Below are 22,213 nucleotides of genomic sequence, written 5' to 3'. Positions count from 1 at the left end.
GTGGATGAAGTTTGTGTGTGTGTGTGTGTGTGTTATTCTGCTAAAATAGACACGCTCTATTAGAGTGATGATGTTTTTTCTTTGTGTAAGTTATAATGAAACAGGGCGTATAATGATTTATGAATTTAGAAGTGTTCCTTGTCTTAAGTGGATGAAATAGTGAGAGGGAATATCAGACACACGTGAGAGAAGGGTCACTGGAAAAGACACAAATAACTGGAAAGAGACACAAAACGACCGGAGAGTGAGACACAAAAATGACAACAAAGAGACAGGAAATGACCACAAAGAGACAGGAAATGATCACACGACGCAAAATTATTATAACGAGACACAGATATACCACAAACAGGAAAAAAAAATGACCACAAGACACAAAATGACTGTACCGAGATACACAATAAAATATGTGAAAAAAAGAGACACAAAACGACCTCAACAAGATACAAAATCACGAGGAGCAGATACAAAATGACCACAACATAATTCAACCACCGCAAAGAGACACACCATGAAAAATAATAAAATAATATATAAAATGGTCGCAAATAGGCAAAAAAATGACATCACGAATATGCCAATTAGCTTATAATAACAATTAGCCACTTTTTTCGTTGCCGATTCCAGAATTGAGCGACTTTCCATTAAAAATATTTGTTTAGAACAGTTTCACCCACATGTCTCAGCCAGGTTTTGACCTCGTCTTCTTTGAAAACAGTTCCTCTGAACACACATCCGGGAGTTTCAAGTGTTTTTCTGAGAAGTACTTTAACCCAGAGAGTGAAAGGAAGTGTGATTATGTTGCATTTGTCTTCTGTGCGGAAATGTTTCTGTTGGTTCAGCTGCAAACTGCAACACCTACTAACTTCTACAGCTAATCACCTTCATCCTGTTCCTCTTTGAATAAATAAATACATCATATATATATATTCTTTTTTCTCAGAGGTGAAGCCAGGTGACGCAAACATCTACTTACAAACCAATAACTACCACTTTCAGTTTGCAGCACGTTATCCAGAGGTAATTGGTCGGTAGTGGTTTAGGTGAAAGGATGCAGGTAGTAGTGGATTCTTCCTGCCTCGTTTCCCATGGCAACACTGTCTTTTAGGAGACTATATGTGCTACACAGATTATTATATTGTAAAAACTAGAGATGTTAATCAACCATTGTGACAAATCCTGCTTTAAAAGTTGGTTTGTAAAACTTGTTCGTTGATACTGCAGATGTGAGAAAAAACACTTGATTCTAAAATATCAACACGAAAACTGGCAGAAGGATCAATACATAAGCTAATACAGTGATATCACATGTTATAAATATAAATGTATGTGTATGTGGTGCATGTTTTTACAAATTAATATATTAATTCAAAGAAATCCACCACCAAGTACAAAAAAAGGACTGTAAATCAAAATACGTTTGTCTATATGATCTTATAAAGGCAGTGGTGTTAGAGATAATTTTACTTACTATAGCAATGGGCCGATTTGTCGCCGTGTTGATGTATAAGACAGCCGAGGTGTTGCCTCCATTCGCCCAGTTCAGCATGTGGCAGAGGTGACGAGAGACACCCAGGCTGATCTCTGACAAGCCGAGAAACACCCAGGAAATCCTCCTTTCGCTCTGCATCACCACGCTCTCGTCTTGTTTCTGCAAAGTAGTATTTATCATACTCTCATCAGTCAGAGCTTCTGTTTAATGCTGAGTTGGGAATCTTTTAGATAATTAATTGACAAACTGGCGCGAGGGGGGGGTGACACTACACCATCTCTGTTTCCTCAACCCCATTCACAGAAAACATCCTGCACTCCTAAGGTGAACGTTGTAAGAATAGTTTTAATCATAATTGAATAATAGTTTATCTTTTACAAAACTTGATCTTTGACACTTCTTACAGATACAATAAATATCTTATTTTGCATCTTCAAAGACGACCATAAAGAGATATACAGACTTCATACAACACAACCATGTCCTTTCTGTGTATATACATATATATATATATAAAAGGGGAGCAGGGTTGTTTTTCTGTTTGTGCCCATTCTCTCTGAATCTGTCCGTGGGGCACATGTGTTTGTTTCTGACTGTTTTCTGTGCCCCTGCCTTCTTTAAAGTGGCAAACATCTCCTGTAATTAGCCTGATTCTCATGTGTTTCCGTGTGCTCTAATTTGCGTCAGCTCATTTATCACAATCACAGGGACCCTATCGGATCTCATTGTCCCCCCCCCCCGAACAGTCATATCCTCAGATGAATGCCTCTCGTAGCGGCACTCAAAACACTCGTTTGTGTAATATACACCATGGCCAGCTGGAGCCCATTCTCTGGGCCACAAGTGGGTACGGGGGTCCATTCTTTTCTGTGTGTGCCGTGTGATTATGTGCATGTGAGCACCTGTTTCCTCTGACAAGCGCGACTCATTTTCCCATTTGTTTGTATCAGCGCTGTGGAAGATAACAGCCCTGAAATAAGGTTGTTTATACCCGTTTCACAACATCTGGCTGGACTGAATGAGTCTATTAGTTTCAGTTCTCCAGTGTCGTTTCTGTAATTTCAGCTGGTTCCAACTGAAGACTGACATGTGTTATCAGCTCGGAGGTGGTGGAAATGACGGATCAGATCGTGCACCCTGTGCAGAGCAGAGCCGGGGACAATGCGAGTGTCTCTGCTAGTTTTGGACGCAGTTGTGGTCATTTAGAACGGGCACTGCTCTAGTTGTTCAAATGGAAAATGCACTTGCACCCATCTGAACACCCATGGGTGAGTTGGTCTTAGGATGAAGTGTGATCAGATGCATTGTAGATGTTTTGCAGAGAAAGGTTAAAGGAGAAGTGCACTTAAGTAAAACCTGATCTGAAATCAGTATTTCCCTGTTATGAAAAGGTAATATTATCATAGACGGGTGCACAACATGCAAATCCTCTGCATGTTACTCACAGAGACGGTTTTCTCTCTTACTATCTATCCGCCATTTAAATAACAATCCTTCTTTGGCTTTTAAAGAGGATGGGAGACGTCACCCTGATTGGTTTATTGCACGTCACGCCCGAAACACGTCCACTATTACCTGCAAGACTAAGTAGGAATCTTTTGAACCTCGCTCCGGGTGCATTAAGGTTTTTTCCGACATTAAACCAGCCAACACCAAAATCGTTTTGCCCCATGTGCTTTAGAACATGAGCCTAGATCGTTGAACAAGAGCCACTTTTGCAAAATAATCCTAATAAGTTAGAGTTGAAGCTCAAAACCGTCACTTCGAATCTCAGCAGCCAGGGAAAGACTGGTGAGTACCGGTCGCCATGACAACTGCCACCATGACCACGGTGTTTGTGGTCTTATACCGACTGTACATGAGGCATATGGCACATTTCAGCGCGGAAGTGAAGAGCGAGTGAAAAACGAGCCGCCCGTCTTTCATCTCCGCCAGGTGTCTGTGATGTTTGGGTTGCATAAGTGCCCCCGCAGATCTGACCCCGGGTTTAACGCAGGCCAGAACAGCCATACATCTTCCATAAGTGGAGATCACAGGGCTCTGCTGCCTGAAGCAGGGATCATCACTGCAGATTTCCGTGGATGGACAGAAGCAGGAGGAGGAGGAGGAGGAGGAGGAGGAGGAGGAGGAGGAGGAGGAGGAGGAGGAGGAGGAGGAGGAGGAGGAAAAGCCTGACAACAGCTCCTCTGTGCCGGCCGGGCAGAGGTGGCCCCTCGCTGCTCCCTGTGAAAGTCTGCCCCTCCAACTCTCGCAAACCAGCTCAGACAGATTTATGGGACCACCCCCCCTACACCACCACCCAACTCCACAGTCTGCTCTCAGAGAGGCGAGGCCCCCCACTCGTCCTCAGTGTCTCCCTCTTTGTGCCCTGTGACCTCGTGCAGCCTCGTGGCCGAGCAGCCGCAGAGAGGAATGTCCAAAACACACAAGACAGAGAGAAGTGACAAAATGTGAGTCTGACACACAGTTGGGTTCTCGATGTTTTTCTGCCATTTGTACCCTAAACGTTGATTGAATGCCCCTTGAATGCCTAGTTCACCGAAAAATGTAAATTCACTCATGATCTACTCTCCACTATGCTGATGGGATGGGGGTGAAGTGTTTGAGTCCACAAAGCACTTTGGGAATCTCGGGGGTGAACAGCGTTGCAGCCGAATCCAATACAACTGAAGGAACTGGTGATACATTTTTCAAACGTAAGAAAAAAACCACAACACGCCTCCATGCTGCTCGTGTGGTGTCATCCAAGTGTCTGCAAGCCCAGACGTTCATATTCGACACGAAACGACGTCATTCACACCACGTTTTAAGCCTAAATATCCTCTGATATCCTCCTCGGAGCCGCGTTCACATTCGCACACACACAAAATACACAAACAAAAATTCGATCTAAGTGGTTTTTCCATTTGCAGAGGGAATTTCGGATGATTCGAAAAACAATGAACTCAAACTGACATCGGGGCTTCTCAAGTCGTCGCCTCACGGCGGCTCTGACAGTCGCTACGTGCTGCGGTGGATGTTCTCAGTCGCACTGCTCAAACATTACAGTTGATTAATTCCCTTCTGCATCATTTGCTGAATCAACCACAGATCAGAGGGGAACAGTCGCAGCTCTATAGCTCCGTAACCTTTAGCAACCGCTCCGAGGCTCCAGTTTGACCAACCTCACTAACATGAGGGGTTTTCATTTACGTCTGATTGTCACAGTTGTATTTCATGGGCCTGAATGGCTCCTTGTACGCGGCTAGAGGCTTTGCTTTATTTGGCCTTCAACTTGGCAGTGATATAAATGATCCACGGCCGCTGAAAAACAAGGCCATAAAAGTCTGTATTAGACTTAGATTGTGCTGCACACGTTAATGCTCACCGTGAGCGTGAATTACTCTTAACTGGGCGCCAAGGCCATCTTTTAAAACCCGGAGTTCAATGTTCACTCTGTTTTTTCAATCCCTCTCACTTGTTCATTCATTGTACATTGCCCGGGCACACCTTCCCCAGTGAGTAATTTGCCTCTGGATTGGTCTTGTATTCTGCTGCAGAGCCAACTGTTCATCATTCTGTCACCAGCAACTGCAGGATAATGCTTCAGTGTCAAGAGCAGTTTTTTAAAATTCAGACGACACACAGGTTCCCCTGCATACAACAGAGCTGTATTAATGGAAACAAGAGAGGTGCAAAAGCCCGGTTTGCACTCGCAATGCAAGGACACCGAGGTCATACACTTGATATTGACACCGTATAGGCTCAGGTCTGGCACCCAATCATCCCCTCCAGTGAACAATAAGCCGTGTACAGTATTTCCCTCAGTCCAACAGACGGCAGCAGACTTTTCAGATATAAGTCAGCAAACAGCTTTGTCGGACCTGATCCTCCTGAACCTCTCTTCCTCTATCTCGAGCGTTGTTATCCCTGTGGTATCACGTACAACTCGCGCCCCAGTGTGTTCTCCAGTTGTCATACATAGCCTCTAGAATAAAGCCTATAGCTGAAAGCAAGGGGTAAATGAGGAAAGTGCTAAAACAAAAAACCTGAAATGAAAGCGTCAATGCAAACGTAACTAAAGAGCTAAACACTGAGAGTTCAATCGCATGAAAACATTTTTGTTGTGATACGTTTCGATGTAATTTACATGGTTCAACAACACGTTTAAATCTGTTTTAAACATTTGAAGTATTGGTGTAGTAGAACCAGTGGGAGTGTGTCAGACAGAGAAGGTCGTGCACACTGATTTCGAGTCTGGGCTGTGATTTGAGTGTGATGATGCCTGATAATGTGTTGACATTCCCATTCAAGTGTTTCCCCCAGGATTTTATTTAGCAGTCTTGGCAGCGCCACTGCATTGAGGTGCGTTACACAACGCGGGTCAACAAGAGACTCTGCTCCTCTGCTCTCTTCTCATCACTCACATGTACAACTGATCTTTATAGAAACCTACTGAATTCATATTTGTGTTCCTGGATAAACGGGGCGTCGCAACAATGAAGTTAAAACACTGCGTTGCGTCATAAAAGAACTTCTCTCCTCTCTGCAGGAGTGTGTGGCTGCTTGACGCTGAATCCGGATCGTTCCAGTCACTTTGACCCTGATGTCCTGTCTGTACGCGTCACATCTCGTCTCGTGTCACGTGTGGCAGCAGTTGAACTTCAGCACTGTTCACGTCCTACTAACTTCAGATTTTTGTGTTTATGACGTGTTATTAGTGTCAACGTGTAAAGTGAGCAGATCAGAGTGAGAAGGGAGGACATGCTGTGCAGGGTAATACAGCCCAGCACAAGGATACAGACCTACAGTGTGCGTCTGCCCTGATCCTGAAGCGGCGGCGACGGGCTGTGTGATTGCTGTGAGATTCTCCGCCTGGCGGGAAGTGTGATAAGAGCTCCGGTTGGCAAGGTGACAGACTGATCGTATTGACCCCCCACCTCCCATGTTCTCTGTCTGATTGGAGAGTTGTGTCTGTGACTGTGTGTCTGTGAGCACGTGTGTTTACTGTATGTGATGTGTGTTGCAGCGAAGTGTGAGCAGCACACAAAGCTTTAATCAGGCCACTAATCCCCGGGTGCTGTGAAGCTGCAGCAGCGTGGGGAGTGAAAGGAGACAAGTCGAGCCGAGCAAGAGATGATGAGGGTGTTTTTACACGTATGTGTCAAAAGTCTCTCAGCGTCATTAACGGGAGCTTGTTCAATTAATTGGCCATTTATTTTTCTGATTAGCTGATGAGCAGAGAGTCAAATACTAATCGTTCAACTGATGTTTCTTTGCATTAAAGGATCGTGGTAATACATTCGTACAAAATATCTAATTAAACCATAAAGTAATCGTGTAGAAAGCTCATTAAAGCTCATTGTAATGAGATCTTATTTCACCCTGCAACAGTCCACTGCAGAACATGTTCCCTTCATTGCAATCTCAGATTTAAAGTCTGTCTTTATTTCCCAATACCATTTTTCCTCAGGATTTTTTAATGCAAGTTTTAACTTGTCTTTGTGGGACACACAGAGGAGAGCCAGTTTATGTCTTGGTCTGAATGAGCTCATTATTTTGTCCATTTTTATTCATTTCATCGGGACTCAGTTGTGTCTTATTTAAGACCGAACACACTCTGGATCTCCACAACGTCACAAAGCCCAAAGTGACATATTTGATTTCTTGTTTTGTCTGACTGACGCACACTTAAATCCTCCAAAAGTAATCAGTTAATCACAAGTTTAAATAATATGAAACAGACGAAAAAGTTTGAGAAGTTGAAACAAGCCAATGTTTGACATCTTCGCTTGATGAATCGCCTACAACCGTTAATCCAGTGTCAAAACTGTCAATCACTCATTTCATTTCACACAACTGTCTACTCTATCAACACATTTTGACATTATTCGGTATTTATAATCTTGTGCGCAGACAAGTTAGTCTAATCTGATCATATTCAATTTCAGATCACGGTTTCCCCTCTGTATTTATCAAATTCCAACGCTTGTATTTTTTCCCTTCATTGAAATGTGTGCCAGAGATTTATCTGCCCCGCGTGATGAATCCAGCACATTTGGACAGGAGACACTTTCTGGGGCGAGCTGTCCGGGTCCTTTGAAACAAAGCATGGAGAGAAAAACATAGTGGTTTTGGCTTTGCTCTGCCGGTTATTTATGGAGAGGATCCATCCATCCTTTTGTGCGCTGCGGGCAGGGGCAATGCAGGGAGATGGGGGGGGGGATTCTGGGAAGTGAAGGATCCAAACGAGGCAACAACCCCCAACTCCAAACATGTTGGGGTTTGGGGAGGACCACCGGTGCCTCTGGCTTTCAACAGACGATGCTCCAGAGTGCAACACAGGCACACACACACACACACACACACTTTTAGATATGCACACAGGGAAAACAAAGTCGTCTCTAAGAGGGATTCCTGACCTCTGCCTCCACCTACGGTCCCGTTACTCACCATTTCGTTGCGAGGCAAACGGCTCTCTGCCAGCTGACCTACTTTTAGCTCCTTCTGCCTGCACTGTACAAGTTAACCTTTCCTCCCTCCCGCTTTATTTAGCCAGGCACTTCTCGTGTTCGCCGTGGCTTTGATCCCCTGTGGTCGTACCTGCATGCTGATGTTTTCTCAAGCTAATCCTTAAAATACCTGAAGAAAGCACAGTCAAAGCAAAGGACTTGAGCAAACATGTGAACGCGCAGGAAGCAACGTCCCTGATACAATGCAAGCCGGCCATGTTGAGGTCTTTGTGTGCGAGTGTGTGCCCGTAGTTTGACTGGCGGTGTATTGGAAATTGGGATTCTGGTTTCCTGCATACCCCTGCTGACTGAGATGAATGGGTGTAGTGTGGGTAGTTTCTTAATGAACTCATAGCAGGGTGTAGTCTAGGTTGGCTGATTGCTCAACACCAAGTCTGGAGCGAAGAAAACTCTACAAATCTAATTGTGGCTCTCGAGAACGGTCTGATTGCCTTCTGGTTGCTGTTGTCAGGACACAGAGCTCTGCCCGGGATCTGCGGCTGAAAAGTAAAGCGAGCTTTTGGCTTGCATCTGGATTTGGAGTCGACCGCGGGTGGAGGAGACGTGAAGAGACACGCTGAAATGTGGGACTTCTTTTGGTATCGAACATGCAATGGAAACGAAGCGATTACGTCAACGGGGTCACGCAGGATTTGAATCCACACCGGGCACCACCCAGGAGGTCGCACAAACCGACAATCTGTTGAACAACAACAATGGAAAAAGAAAGTTAACTGATGTAGTGTTGTGCATGAATGCGTTTGAAGAGCGCAAGTCATTACTCGTATTTGTTGGTGAAGTGAATGGATCGGTTGCAACTGCTGAACATTAAAAAGCGATAAAGAGAGTAAAGAAATATTCATATTCATCCTGTTGCTCCCTCTACCTTTGATTTGCCTTTTTTAAGCCTGTAAACAAACTCATTTATTTGTGTTGCGGCAACAACGGACTGGATTCGTTGGACTCACTGGGTTTAACTGAAGGAATTAAGTTATTTTGATGCATGTTCCTTTTTTGGTTGAAGCTTTGTAGGCAGATGGCTGCAATGAAAACATTCAACCACTGGCCACATTAGGCTAGCATAAAAAAAACAGATGTTCACAACATGGCAGTGATCGTTAGCACACAATAATCAATCCACCGATCAAACCTCAGCGTCGTCAACTGCACCAACACGGCACATTTCAAGGGTTTTCAAGATGGCTGAGTTTTATATTTAGAAACTCCGAGGACCTCCAGCACCATCACATAAAAGACTTAAAAATAACTTCTGCCTTTCTCTTTGTGACACACATGCACCAACGCAGGCAAACGTGTGGTCAACAGCTTGATCCAGTTTCTGCTCACCGCCATCCGGAGTGGTTTTAGTCTCAATGCTATGTCCCCCCCCCCCATGCAGTCAAACTCAATCTGAGCAGAAGCAGCCACACAAATACAGGCCTTCAGATTTAATATTCATAGTTATAGTAGAGTTGAGCAATGGTACTGCTCCAGAAAATACTTTTAACAGAGATGTTTTTAACTTTTTCCTTTATTCTCCTTAACGTATGTAAAGCTGTTGGTATAGGACGTACAGTTTGTCACTAAAGAAGTTTCTTTTCTTCAACATGAATTTAACTGGTTAACTGTAACCATTATATTTATTTCACATGGACCCTGTCCTGTGGAAACGATGTACATCTGAACTCCAGTGGGTTTTTAAGCGCATTTGGTTGAATGTAAGTTTTCTCTTCCCATAAGAGAACATTGAATCCAGAGGAGTTTGTTTATGCACCGATGACATGCACACCATTTGTGGCTTGTTTCAAAAGTTACGTATCAACTGGTCCCACGGCGGTAGGTTTCCATACAGTAGTACAACTAGAGCTGTGTCCAAAGTCAGGGGCTGCATCTTTCAGAGGTCAGGGGTTAAACTGAAAAGAGACGGTCTGGTCAATTGACAGTTGCATTGTTAACTACGCTCATTAGCTTTGTTGCTGTTGTGCAATAAATCCTGGGGTCGCTTTGCCCAGAGAAGGATCCGCACGTCGCTCAGGAATGGACGGACACATTTGTTGGCCGTGTTTGGAGGAGCCCACCAAATGGGACTAGTTGCCGTGAAGCAATCAGCAAAGGTCAAGATCCTCTGACTGGCAGAGAAGAGTCAGCCTGAAAAGTACGTTCATATCATTACCGAGCTGTTCACTCCCTGAACTTTCACAAACTGTATATTGTTCCCTCCGTCTCCTCTTTATTGCATCGTTGCAGCCTTTAGTATAAAGATGTTATTTTTCGTCATATTTCGAGGTTGAGGCACTGACCACGGGCTGTGACAGAAATATTGCTTTTTCAATACAAACTCAATGCTGAAACTATGCATGAGTTCACCACCATATTTCCTGGAATACTTTTCAAATGATAAACCGTAGCGTGTTTTTATACATACCCTTTGTGCACGTGAATATTTTACGCATTACCAGGAATAATAAATGAATGTCACAATAACTCACCACAGGCACATTTTTCCCTCATTGCTTTTCCCTGTGATATTCTAAACTGTCTATTTACGGAACCAACGCTGCTCAGGTTTCTGCACCTTCACATGACGGAAGCAGTTCCAGAATTTTTTTTTTTTTTTACCACCCTCAGATTGATGCCGTGTTCAAATTTCCAAGCAACAGATGCTGAAGAAGAGACGAAACCTCGACGACAGATGAGAAATCCATCAGTGGAAGAATGTGCACAGGGCTCAGTGCCTGACTTAACCAGCCATTTGTTTTTGCCATTGAGCTCATCTGGAGCGCAGGAACTTTAAATGATGTTTATATTTGTATTCCTCTGGCTCGTGGGGAGAAGCTCTCAGTTTTAATGCGGGTGAAAAATGTGCCTCGCTGTAAATCATTTCGTATTCCAAGTCGTGGTCGGAGCTGCTGGAGCTTCAGTCAGCGCTGTGTTGTGATCCTGGGAAATGGTGACTTTCTATTTAGTTGGTATGCGTGGATGAAATACAGCGTTCAGAAATTCCTATCATGAGCCGTTTGCTCTTTTCAGCTCAGCAACACTAAAATGTATCAATAACAATCGTGTGTTTTGATCAGAAAAAGGCCATTTCTTGTAAATAGAGGCACAAAAACAATGCAAACATCCAACCTTTTGTGTCTGAGCCGTGCACGTCTGCTTCCACCACTGCCCATGAGGTTATTGCACCGTACAGGCGTGCACATTTCCATTTTCTGCTGCAAATATGGATTCCTCATCCACCGCTTCCCGGGGCCAAACCAATTCCACCAGAGCCGGTCCCGGAGCGCTTGGCTGTAATGAAAACAGGCCAGGACACCGATCCTGCCGGCTGCTGCAGGGTATCAAGCTTTCGATCATGACCTGATATAACCTGCATGCGTGAGGCTCCCCGGAGGATTTGCACAACCGCCGTTTCCCAACCGAGCTTCACCCACTTACCGAGACCTAGTTTCATCTCGTTACACACACAAATACTGTGAGGAGGCCCGGGTAGGGTTTAACGGAGGGGAGAGATGTTTGTTTGTGAGCGAGAACGAGTCCTGAGGGCACGCTCACCAAACCTCTTGAGGGTCGTTAGATGTTTAGATTTAAAAGGCTAGGATCTCCATTTTCTGTGTGATCATGGCGAAATGATATCTTTCTAATAATAAAGTGTTTTTCTGGATAATGAGAGGAGAGCCTGCAGCTTCTACACAGCCATAAAGTGTACATTTTATTCATCAATATGCTTTTGGAGGAGCAAGAGATTCTGGAGAAATGGAAGTTGATATATTTACTCAACAGACAAATACACCTCTTTCTCTTCAGAAGTACGAGTCAGGGAGTTTTTAGAGCTGTGAGGAGAGAAGGTGTTCTCAGAGGAGACGACTCCTCAGGAGGCTCTTGAAGATGGAGCTGGATGTCACTGCTCAGAACAAGCTGGTTCCACGGAACAACACAAACAAGAAGAGCCAGGACTGGGATTGCCCCGCGTTCAGGGGGCGGCGACGCCAGATGATGTTACTTGGAGAAACGCAGCGGCCGAGAAGACAGATGCAGACACGCACGTCACTCTGTAGGCAAGAATTAGGGACTTGACTTTGATTCGGGCGGCCATGGGTGGCCAGTGGCAGGAGATGAAACGTGGTTTGACATGAGCCCTTGTGGCTGAGTGAAGAATCTGGACCATCTGTGAAGGTTTCACTTCATCAGAGGGAGGAGAGATGATCACTCTTCAGATGTTTGGCTTCCAGCTGATCAGTAACATTCAATCGTCAAATCTTTTTCCTCCAAATCTTAATGTACAACTATAACTATTGGTGTAAATGGTCATTTTGACCTCTTTTACCTCTTTTCGTCTGCTTCTGTTTGATTTGTCTGTTTGTCGTCTGTTATCCAGCAGATTAATACCTGTGGAAGCACTGATTTATCAACCTTTAGATACACAGATAAAACTTGTGCTTTTTGTTGATTTTCTCAGAGAATAATTCATGGATCTTGATTAAATAAAAAAATTCTAAGCTCGTGAATTTGAATGTGTGTTTATAAGGGGACTGTTGGGCCTTGGGGGAGGTTTGTGCTCTCTGATCTCTCGTTTTTACTGAAATCACTGATATTTTTTGCATGTTTTAAATGTGCAAAGAAACAGACACATAACGAAACTTCTGCTGTACTGGCGATCACAGCACCTTCCAACATCCATCCCCTGAAGCCGCGTTGTTTGGACAAACCCATGTTGTGTTTATTTTGCTGGCACTTGGGAACAATGGCGAGTTTATCAGTAGAATTTCCTATTCACATATTATGCAATTCCGCAGCTGTATGTGCGCCGAGCGGAGCCACAAATGGCCGCGTCCTGTTGTAATAACAGGTCTGGTGATGCATTCCCTCACGTGTCTCTGCCGTCCTCCGTCCCCTCGCCTGCTCTCCGCCTGCAGGAGTGTTTACTGTATATCACTGTCACGCCGAGGCTGGATTCCGCCGTCGCTCGGGATACGACATTATGAAATGACCTGATTTTGTTCAGAGCCCATGAATATGATTTAAGCTCGTCGACCGCAGGCCTTCTTTTGTCTGAACCATAATCCATGTGGTGTTTTCTCAACAAAACAACACCGCTTAAATTCCTTTTTATTTCCTCGTCTCGCTTCTGGTTTGGTTTGTGTCGAACCTCCCTTCTCTTCTTTCTCTGGGGTTTTGTGTGAGATGAGGGCAGCTCTGTTTCGTGCTGACAGCCCTGTTGAGGTATGGTACAGTAATACCACCACACCCTGCAGTTAGCTCAGGCCTTCACAACAAAAGACCTCCGTTTAGGGATTACACTGTACAGGATGTAGTTGGCTCTAAACAACAGGGTTAGCCTTTCGCTCGCCTTGTTTGTTGGCCACACTGCGTCTCCGGTGAAAACACAGGGGCAACTTGAGCTCTTTTATTGCCCTGCTACACGTCAATGGCTGGAACGTTTAAGTGGATCCCAAAGAAATTCTGATTGGGGGTGGGGTGGAGGACGTTAGCAGAAGTTAGGGAAACTCATTTGCAGGTTTGATGGATGTAAATGTGCTTTACACCCTCCCTGGTTATACAGTTCGGATCGGACAAGTCTACATGTCGTGGTTATAATCCTGGATCTGGTCAAAATGTCCAATGTTGTCATATTTGGAATAGAAATGTCGTTTCTACTCTTTTTATAGTCCAACCACACTTCAGCCTCATCGTTTGTCGTACAGGGGGCAGCAACCAGCGATCAGATGCATTTCTGATAAGTCATAACATTTTGGTGTGGTCGTCTTTGGGCACAACTGATGCATAACCAGGATGGTTCTGAGGAAATGGCAAATCACTGTGAAAGTGAAACCAGGACATGAGGACACGATGCTTCATTTGGAAATGAAACATTTACTCGTGCAGTGTGGGTTTAACAACATTTCTAAAATGTGTGTTTGCCCAGCTGAAGTGTAATTGTAAGACTTTTTTAATTAGACCTGGTCTGAATGGAGGATACACAGAGTTTATTTAATTTTTTATTGTAAGGAATGAAATAAAAGTTTCACAAGTGCACAACATAAAGGGGATCCCAAATTAGAGAATCACTCAAAACTCTCTTTTTAATCAAACCTATAACTTTCCCCTTTAATCAGAAGCTAAATTGATGAAACGACAGAACAAATCTCTGTTGCCTTTGTGTTTATTTCGGTCCGTCAGGGAATCCGCGAGCTCCCAGATGAGGTTTCTCTTGTGCTCAGCTTGAGTCGTTTCTTTCTTTGGAGGCTAACACGCCTCCTACAGATGACATGCATTGAAACACATGGGAAAACTTCTGCTCTTTTCAATCCACTGTCAGCTAGAGAGCCCGCAAACCCAACGTTTTCTCATACACTCAGTAATTGCGTGTGTGTGTGTGTGTTGGTCTAAAACGTCACATGGCTGTTTGTGTTTCTATTTAAAAAGCTACTCATTTTCTCCTCTGTGGGAGACTAAAGAAAGCAGGATGTTTGAGGTTAACTTGAACTGTAGGAGACGTGTTTTTTCTGTAGTTACATGAAGTTTTGTTAAATGTTGTCATCGGGCTTCAGCAGGAGTTTAGTTTGATCCACACAGGTGTGTGTGTTTTATGGATTTGACCAAATTAAAAGCGAGCATGAGGCACTGGATTAAAATCTCATGAAGGGAATTTTTGCTGGAACCATTTGAAGCTTTCTGGGGGATTTTATTTCTTTCGTAGGACTGAGTAGGACATTGGAAAGTGAAGGGGCTGATATTATCTGATGTTGATGAGTGTCTTTCTCTCTGGCTTTGTTTTCCAACAGCTGTTAAAGTGACGGCTTTGTGTCTTTCAGCCGTGGGTGACTTTTAAAGTTCCTCACGGATTCATCCAGACATGCCTCGACTGTTACCAAAATATTTGGCATCCAACACGCAAGACTAGACAGAACAGGAAGTTAAATCCAACACCAGCCTGTCATACGATCGCAGGCTGAGAAGTGGACGTCAGAGTCGGACTAATTTAAGGATTATTCCTTTTTTGGCATTTAGTGTTACCTAAAAACCTGGTAAGCACACGCAAAGTTCCAGAAAATGTCTGGAGATAAGCGTACAGTGTCAAAATCGCACTAAATTCTATGCTGCACTTCCTTGAGTCCTAAATAACAGACACGCCAAGTAGACCCAGTAGATGTGGAACTGCTTTTCATTGTGTTTCTACTCCAACAGGCTCCGTTTGCCCTTTTGTGTGACGTCACCTTTGTTTCCCAAACATCAGACGTCTGCTCAGCCCATCTCACCGTATCCAAACCAGAGACGAGCTCCACACGGAGCAGAGAAATGGGTCATGGCTGCTGTTTCCCCAGCAGGCGAGGCCCTGTCGGCAAAGCCCAGCCAGACGTTATCTCCCCCCGCGGCACAACAACCTAAAGCCTTTTCCTCTGTTGCTACATTCGGGTTCGAGCTCTGAGGGTGTGATGTCTTTGAAACCTATTCTCTACCTTGTCACAGAAATGGGGAAAGAAATCAATGAAGAATTGGTCCGAGATTTAGCAGGAGACAGCAGAGCGGGTGCGTCTCCCCCGCTGGTTTCACATCTGTCTCTGAAGAGCAGGAGAACAGACACTGCTTTGTTTTACCGAGCCGTCTGGATGTCTCTGCATCAGACGCACAATTCCAATGCCTGTTCCTCACATATTGATTGTTTACCTGTGTCTGGCTTGTAGTTTTTATCTCCTGGCAACACGTGCTGTAAACAGTTTCGCCGGCTTTTTCGTATATTAACATGATTCCTATCTAATTGTCGTTTATTTCCCAGCGTCAAACCAGGCTTGAAATGAGGAGAGACACACAAACGTTCAGCTCATCCAATATTCTGGCAGTGCTTCCTGTTTTCTTTGTGCGCCGCAGTTGATTGACAGCAAACACAGTGAAACATAATGAAGCGCAGTGATATGACAAAGCAACGTGGGCACAATGAAACGAGACGATAATGAAGAAACCAAACGAAGCTCCGTGTTAATTGTGATGGATTCACTCGGAGTCTCCGGCTTTCGGAAATTCCCTTTTGTACAAAAATAAGTGGTTGGCAGAAACTATTCTTTTCGGTATCGATTGATCTGAATGATAATCAGTTCTTTAACATCCGCGTCCCATGAACCTAAAGCTGTCGTCTGTCCGAAGATAATTAGTTTATTTGTGATCGGAAATCAGTTTATTATCTTATTAGACAAAGAAAAACAGAAACACCCAGAAAAGCTTTCGTTCTTTTGTTTGACATATGACTGAAATTATTAAGCTATTGTCTAATCGACTTGCAGATTGATGCAAGTTCAGTCGTACTTTTAGACATATGGGAAAAAAAGTTTTTACCTTTCCCGTATTAGCTCAGCAGGAAATTGTGACTGATTACTTTCTTGTGACTCGAGCTGACACCATCGCTATGTCGCACACGTGTCCTGAATGGTGGCGTGAAGGAAACTGGATCCTCCATCATGCAAACACATTTTGTTTTTGGAAAACAACAAGCAGAACAAACCGGTCCCGGCCCGTCTTACTTGCCGGATTTGGCCTCTGCGACTCTTTTCCTCAGGTCGCCATTCTGGGGTCACGGATCGTGATTGATGAACTTGCAGAATGTGACGTCCAGAGAGGGTCAAATCTAAATTCCTGTGGGAACTGGTGGGTTTCTCTATTTCAACCGAAGGTCTTGACCTTAGTATGTTGTGATGTGGCTCTTAAATTGGACTGAACAGAATTTCTTTTATTGCAATCCAATCTTAACTTTGCCACAGACTTTTGTGTGAAGCACTTTGTTATTATATTTATTCTTAAATCAAGTACGGTTTCTGCTTGTTATAGACACAGTATCTGCTTTTTACTTCCTGACTCCACGTACGTGTGAACCGAGAAGTATCGGACCAACGTTTATTCTGGGAAATCTCCTCAGTTTCAGGTCAGTGGTTCAGGGCACTGACCTTTCTGTCCTGGAGCCCAGTCTTTGTCCCAGACAACATGAAAACGACCCCCGGGGGAACGCTGAGGTCGACACACACGTTTTTACCGTCAACAAACTGACTGATACGGCTTCAGACTAAATCTGACGGCACATACAGGTGATTTAAAGGTTGACAATAGTTCATCCAATCTGGAGTGTCTGATGATGCAACGTGGTGTTACATCAGTGCCCTTGTTGTGGATTAGAGATGAATTCACAGTACAAAAAGATGAGCTGAGTCTATTTCTGTCTCACCTGAGGCGCCTCTCAACCCTGTGAGCTTTGTTTAGGAAACAGCCAGAGCTTGTTTCAGTGTAAACTGAAGACAGACAGTTTCTTTTTCCAGACCATCCACTGATCTTGACCTTTAGATCATATTCAGCCAAAGGACAAAACGTTTTTGTTTTTGTTTGAAAAACAGCAAATAATTCCTGTCCACAAAACATTTTGGCTCCCTATCAGTTTCAATCCCCGTCCATACTAACATGCGAAGGCTACATCATCAAGACCCAGTCAGCAAGCGGCTGTTAGTGTCTGCTCGTCCAGACTAAAACGAAGCCCCCGGCAACTTCTCTGTTTTAGCGGCTCTCAAACTCCGGAGTAACGTAAACATCAGGCATCTCTGTGGCAAAGTTTGTGTGTTTTTCACATTAAAAAGGTTGTATGGATGTAGCCTGACACTTTCTTTTCAATAACTTTCTCGAAATCCCTGGTTTTAAGCAAGTGACAATCTGCTCCTTTCTTTACACTGACCCCCTGCATGACCATAGTATGTGAAGGGCCATGTGATTCCAGGCATGTAAGAGGTGAAGCTAAATGCTTCTGTGGACAGAGATCTGAGTGGTATGCGTGGACGTAGCCTTAATATAACCTGTTACCCAACAAGCTATTTAAAATGAACGCTAATCTGTACATATAACTCTTGTGTTTGTTGGTTTTTTCACAAGCTTCACCGCTGACAACACGTCTGTACCTGTTCTCACTGTGAGGAATGTGCTTCATTTAGTGTTTTTTTTTACTGCATAACAAAAACAAAGAATGAGCCAGTTGGTTTTGTTTCCAGCCTCCTTTTGTCACACAAGAGGAGGCCCATAGAAAGCTCCTGCAGGAAGATGAATTAACAAGCTGGTTTCCCATGTTCTCCGCTGCCCTCCCAGCAGCCCGTTAGCAGGGACAAGCTGCACTGACGGAGGGAAACCAAGGATCCTTGGGTTTGTCCAGAGAGGGTTCACGCTGGAAACCCCTGTTTGCAGCTTGTGTGGCTCTATGGTGATCCATGTGGAGCGGTGTCTGGCAGTGGGAGTGTGTGGTGATGATTGTTTTTTGTAGGAGGAAGAAACTATGGTGCGGTGCCACGTTCATCAATTGAAGCCTCTCTGATTTGTAGTTATAACGTCCAACTGATTTATCCATGTTTACTTGGCTAATGCTTATTTTCCTCCTCAAGTTGGACTAATTGTGAAATCCAACATTTTTCTGGTTTTAGTCAGGCAGAGGTTATGAAGGACGTTCTAACGGCTTCACATTAGAGTTCTGCTAGAGTTTAAGTCTTTATTTGTTTGTTTATTAGCAGCAATACTATAAAATTCTAACTTTTCAAACCCAACTACTAACTGAACTACCAAAGCTCTTACAGTTCAGGGGGAAATGAATGTCTGTACCAAAGTTAGGACAATCCATCCCATGCATTTCACTCAAAAACTATAAAAGTCAACCACATCTGGAATTTGTGAATATACAATACTTTAGCCCATCCATCTATAAGATGTAGATATATTTTAGTGGATAAGATGTTGAGGCGCTGGTGGGGCTGTATGAAAAAGGCAGAGGATGATCAAAGTCAGCAGGATCCTTCTTCTGTGGATCATGAGCATCTTAATATCTCAGTTTTTACGGCAACATAAAAGTTGCTGAGCTATTTCCGTCCGGCAGCGATGAACCAGATCCACATTGCTGGCAAGGGTTAAAAAATGTGTAGTGTGGTGTTACGGTGATGGTTTAACCAACAGACTGACTCCACAAGAAGGTCAATGTTTGCTCGACCGTTTCGACTCTCTGATCTGTGACAGTAACTCATTCAGCAGCGCAGACGGTCACACGATCGCAGTGTTAACATGGCGGTGTTAAAAAAGACCTTCCCAGAAATCCCACTTCTCTTAACACCGTCCTGTTTCTGGCACTACGGAGGCAAACACCTGCTAATGTAAGTACATGCACACAGTCCAAAAAAAAAAAAACACACAACCCATTTACCCTGTGAGTCTGCATCTCCACCGGAAAATAAAACATCCCCATTGTGCTGAGCCATAGGATTCCTACTTTATACCAAGAAGCAGACTTCTGGTGCAGGGCCAGATGGGCTCATTAGGTCCCTCCTGACTGAACAAATAGGAGAACAGAGGTCGTAAATCCACTACATGCAATGTCAGCGTTGATGTAGTGGGACATAAAAAGGTGAAAGGTAAAAATCTAACTTTTTTTTTTTCCAGGGCTTTTAACTGCATCTCCGTCTTCCCTGGCAAATGGAGTTTGATCCGTCAGTGGAACGACTTTTTTTTGTCAATACGTGTGTTTATTCTGAGTGTTTGATTTAAAAGAAAAAAGTAATTTCCAGTGGAGTTTCCAGTGGAAGAGTTCTCTAACCATCTTACCTTATGTCTTCTGCAGCTTTCTAATAACCACAATTGATGGACCGGGTCCAAAAATGTTTAATATCCGCTCATACAGCAGATGTTTTTCCGTGTCAAGTATCAGAAATACTTATTGATACTGGTTTCAATGATGCAGTATCATCCATGAGTTAGACTTAACATCAGAAGCCTTAAAAGCCTTAAAAGCCTCAAACCAGGGCTGATTATTATTCCAGAATTTATAACTGTGGAGGGAAATACATCATCTTCTGTTGGATCTCTGACTTAATAAGTGGGATTACTCCTCACGCTGCCCCAGAAGGGAGGTGTTGTGAGACGAAGAAGGGTCGGTTCGGGTCGTGGATTAAAGTGCCTGAGCTGCTGAGGCTGCACCTGCACTCATACACAGCATTGACAGTGCAGAGCGGACAGGCCCAAACTTGGCGTGGCCCTCGCAGGTAAACCCGGTGTCAGACGTGGGAGCTGAAAGACGATCTCCCTGTGTGCTGCCATCCTTTCAGCCTGGACTGAGGAGAGAGGAGTGTCTGGTTTCCAGAGTTTCAGGCGGGACAGAACGTACCGAGGCCTCCCTGCTCTGAGGGTCTGTGGGAAAACAGGGAACAAAATGCAAGCGGCTCACCCCCAGCGGAGAGCGTAACCTGAGAGTTAACCACTTAGAGCGCAGGCGAGCTCAGGTATTCCCCCGCCTTGTTAACAGGAATCCTTGGGGACAGTAGCTGAATGAAAGAGAATGACATGTGCCACTGTGCAGCTCAATGAGATGTTGACTCACGAGTCCAGAGGAGAGAAAAGGACGCGGCTCAGGTGCCGAGCTGCAAACCCGCTTCCTTTTATGACTCATTTAACACACAACAACACGCAGATGGACGTTAATTATGAAGCATGGGGAGCGTTACGACCATTAAGCATCACCATCATGGATGGATTACTGAACGGGCCAATCAGGCACAGGCTCCTGCGGTTCAAGTGGTCACACGGCTTATAGCCTTCACCTGCAAACTGTCCTGGAAAGAGACACAAAAAGAACGACAAAGAGATGACGAACAGCCACAAGAGACACAAAGAGACACAAAGTGATACAGAGAACTCAAAGAGACACAAAATGGAAACAAGCAGACGCAAAACAACCAAAAACAAAAAGCAAAATGACTGATTTCTCAGAGTCTTGATGAAAGATCTCAAACATATTTAGAGGGCTGGTATCGATGAGTGTGTTAAGTTGTTTGCAGATCAAAATAAAAATCTGTGTGGGTTTAAATATGGATTCATAGGTTTGGAGGCGTCTTCCAGGTTCCTGGAGGTATGTGTTCTACTGAGTCACATTATAAAAGCTGTGCTGCCTGTAAGGTTTCTACTGTTTTCTGTTTTGTTGTCACCTCTTATTAATTCTCTGTGGATTCTGGATAAATTTAGTCCCCAAATCTGTTTCTTCAAAGAAAAGTTAACATCAAACAACGTCACTGACATAATAGAGTTTTTTCTATTACGAGTTTTACAGCAGATCAAGCAGCTAAATCTGAACAAGAGATATTTTGGGCAGTGGAGGAAACTGCTTCACCAATATGTGCAGATATGGTTTATTTTTAGTCTTTTCATTTTTTCACTAATGAAATCGGATTCTTTAGATTTGCACAGGCACCAACCCCGCTGTGAAAATCACACCTCGCTGCAGAGCGCTTCCCCCTGAACCCCGCAGGCCCCTCCGAACCCTAACCTTTGCACTCAACACGTTTCTCACACTGATCTCGTTTTACGGACGATCCCTGGGGCGGGGAGATTCCTCCAGAGACAGACAGACATGTTCTCAGAGCTGCCTGCGCTGCACGGGGAGTGTTTTCTAAAGCCAGTGTCTCCTGTTGGGAAAAACAAACAAACACATTTGTCCTGTCTGGGCCTCAGGAGGGTTCAGTCGATACCTGTGAACATGCATCAGTGTGAAGACAGCCAACCCCTGCTCCGACGTCGCTCAGCTGTCAGATCTGGCACAGACGTGTTGATGGGGAAGGTTTTTGTTTCTCCAGCTCTTGCACACAAACGATGCAGGACGATAAACACAGTAAGGAACCTGATTCCTAGACTTATCATCATTAATACACTTGCTGACTGTTTTCCACGTCACCAAAGGCTGGTGTGAAAAACAGGTTGGTTGCCTGTACACAGAATTAGCTCCAAATGACAACAAGGGATAACTGCTTGAGAAATGTGACTTAATGCTTTTTAAATCCTCTGTAACTGCTCACTCAGACGCGTTTACCTTCGTCAAATCAGCAGTGGGGCAACGCTTTAAGCTGCGAATACACACAAACACACGTGTGATGAAATACACTGATTTGCTTTCTTTTTTTCAAGAGCTATACCGAGACTCGCTGATGCCTGTGCTAAGTATGGAGCTCAAGACACGAGTTGATTAGCCTAGCTTAGCATAAAGACTGGAAACAGTAGAAACACTCCAGGGTTTAAATATATTCAGTACACAAACAGAAAAGTGGTGGTTTTAGAGGCAGTTCTGTGCTGCTGTTTTATAGTATAAAATCAAATGCCTTGATTACCTATATGTAAATAAAATATATCAGACTTTTCCTCTTATCTCAAAGGTTTTATAGCCTTCATTACAGAGCTGTGA

This window comes from Hippoglossus stenolepis, chromosome 17 (assembly GCF_022539355.2).
Source record: "Hippoglossus stenolepis isolate QCI-W04-F060 chromosome 17, HSTE1.2, whole genome shotgun sequence".
Lineage (NCBI taxonomy): Eukaryota > Metazoa > Chordata > Actinopteri > Pleuronectiformes > Pleuronectidae > Hippoglossus > Hippoglossus stenolepis.
This window is presented reverse-complemented; position numbering follows the sequence as displayed.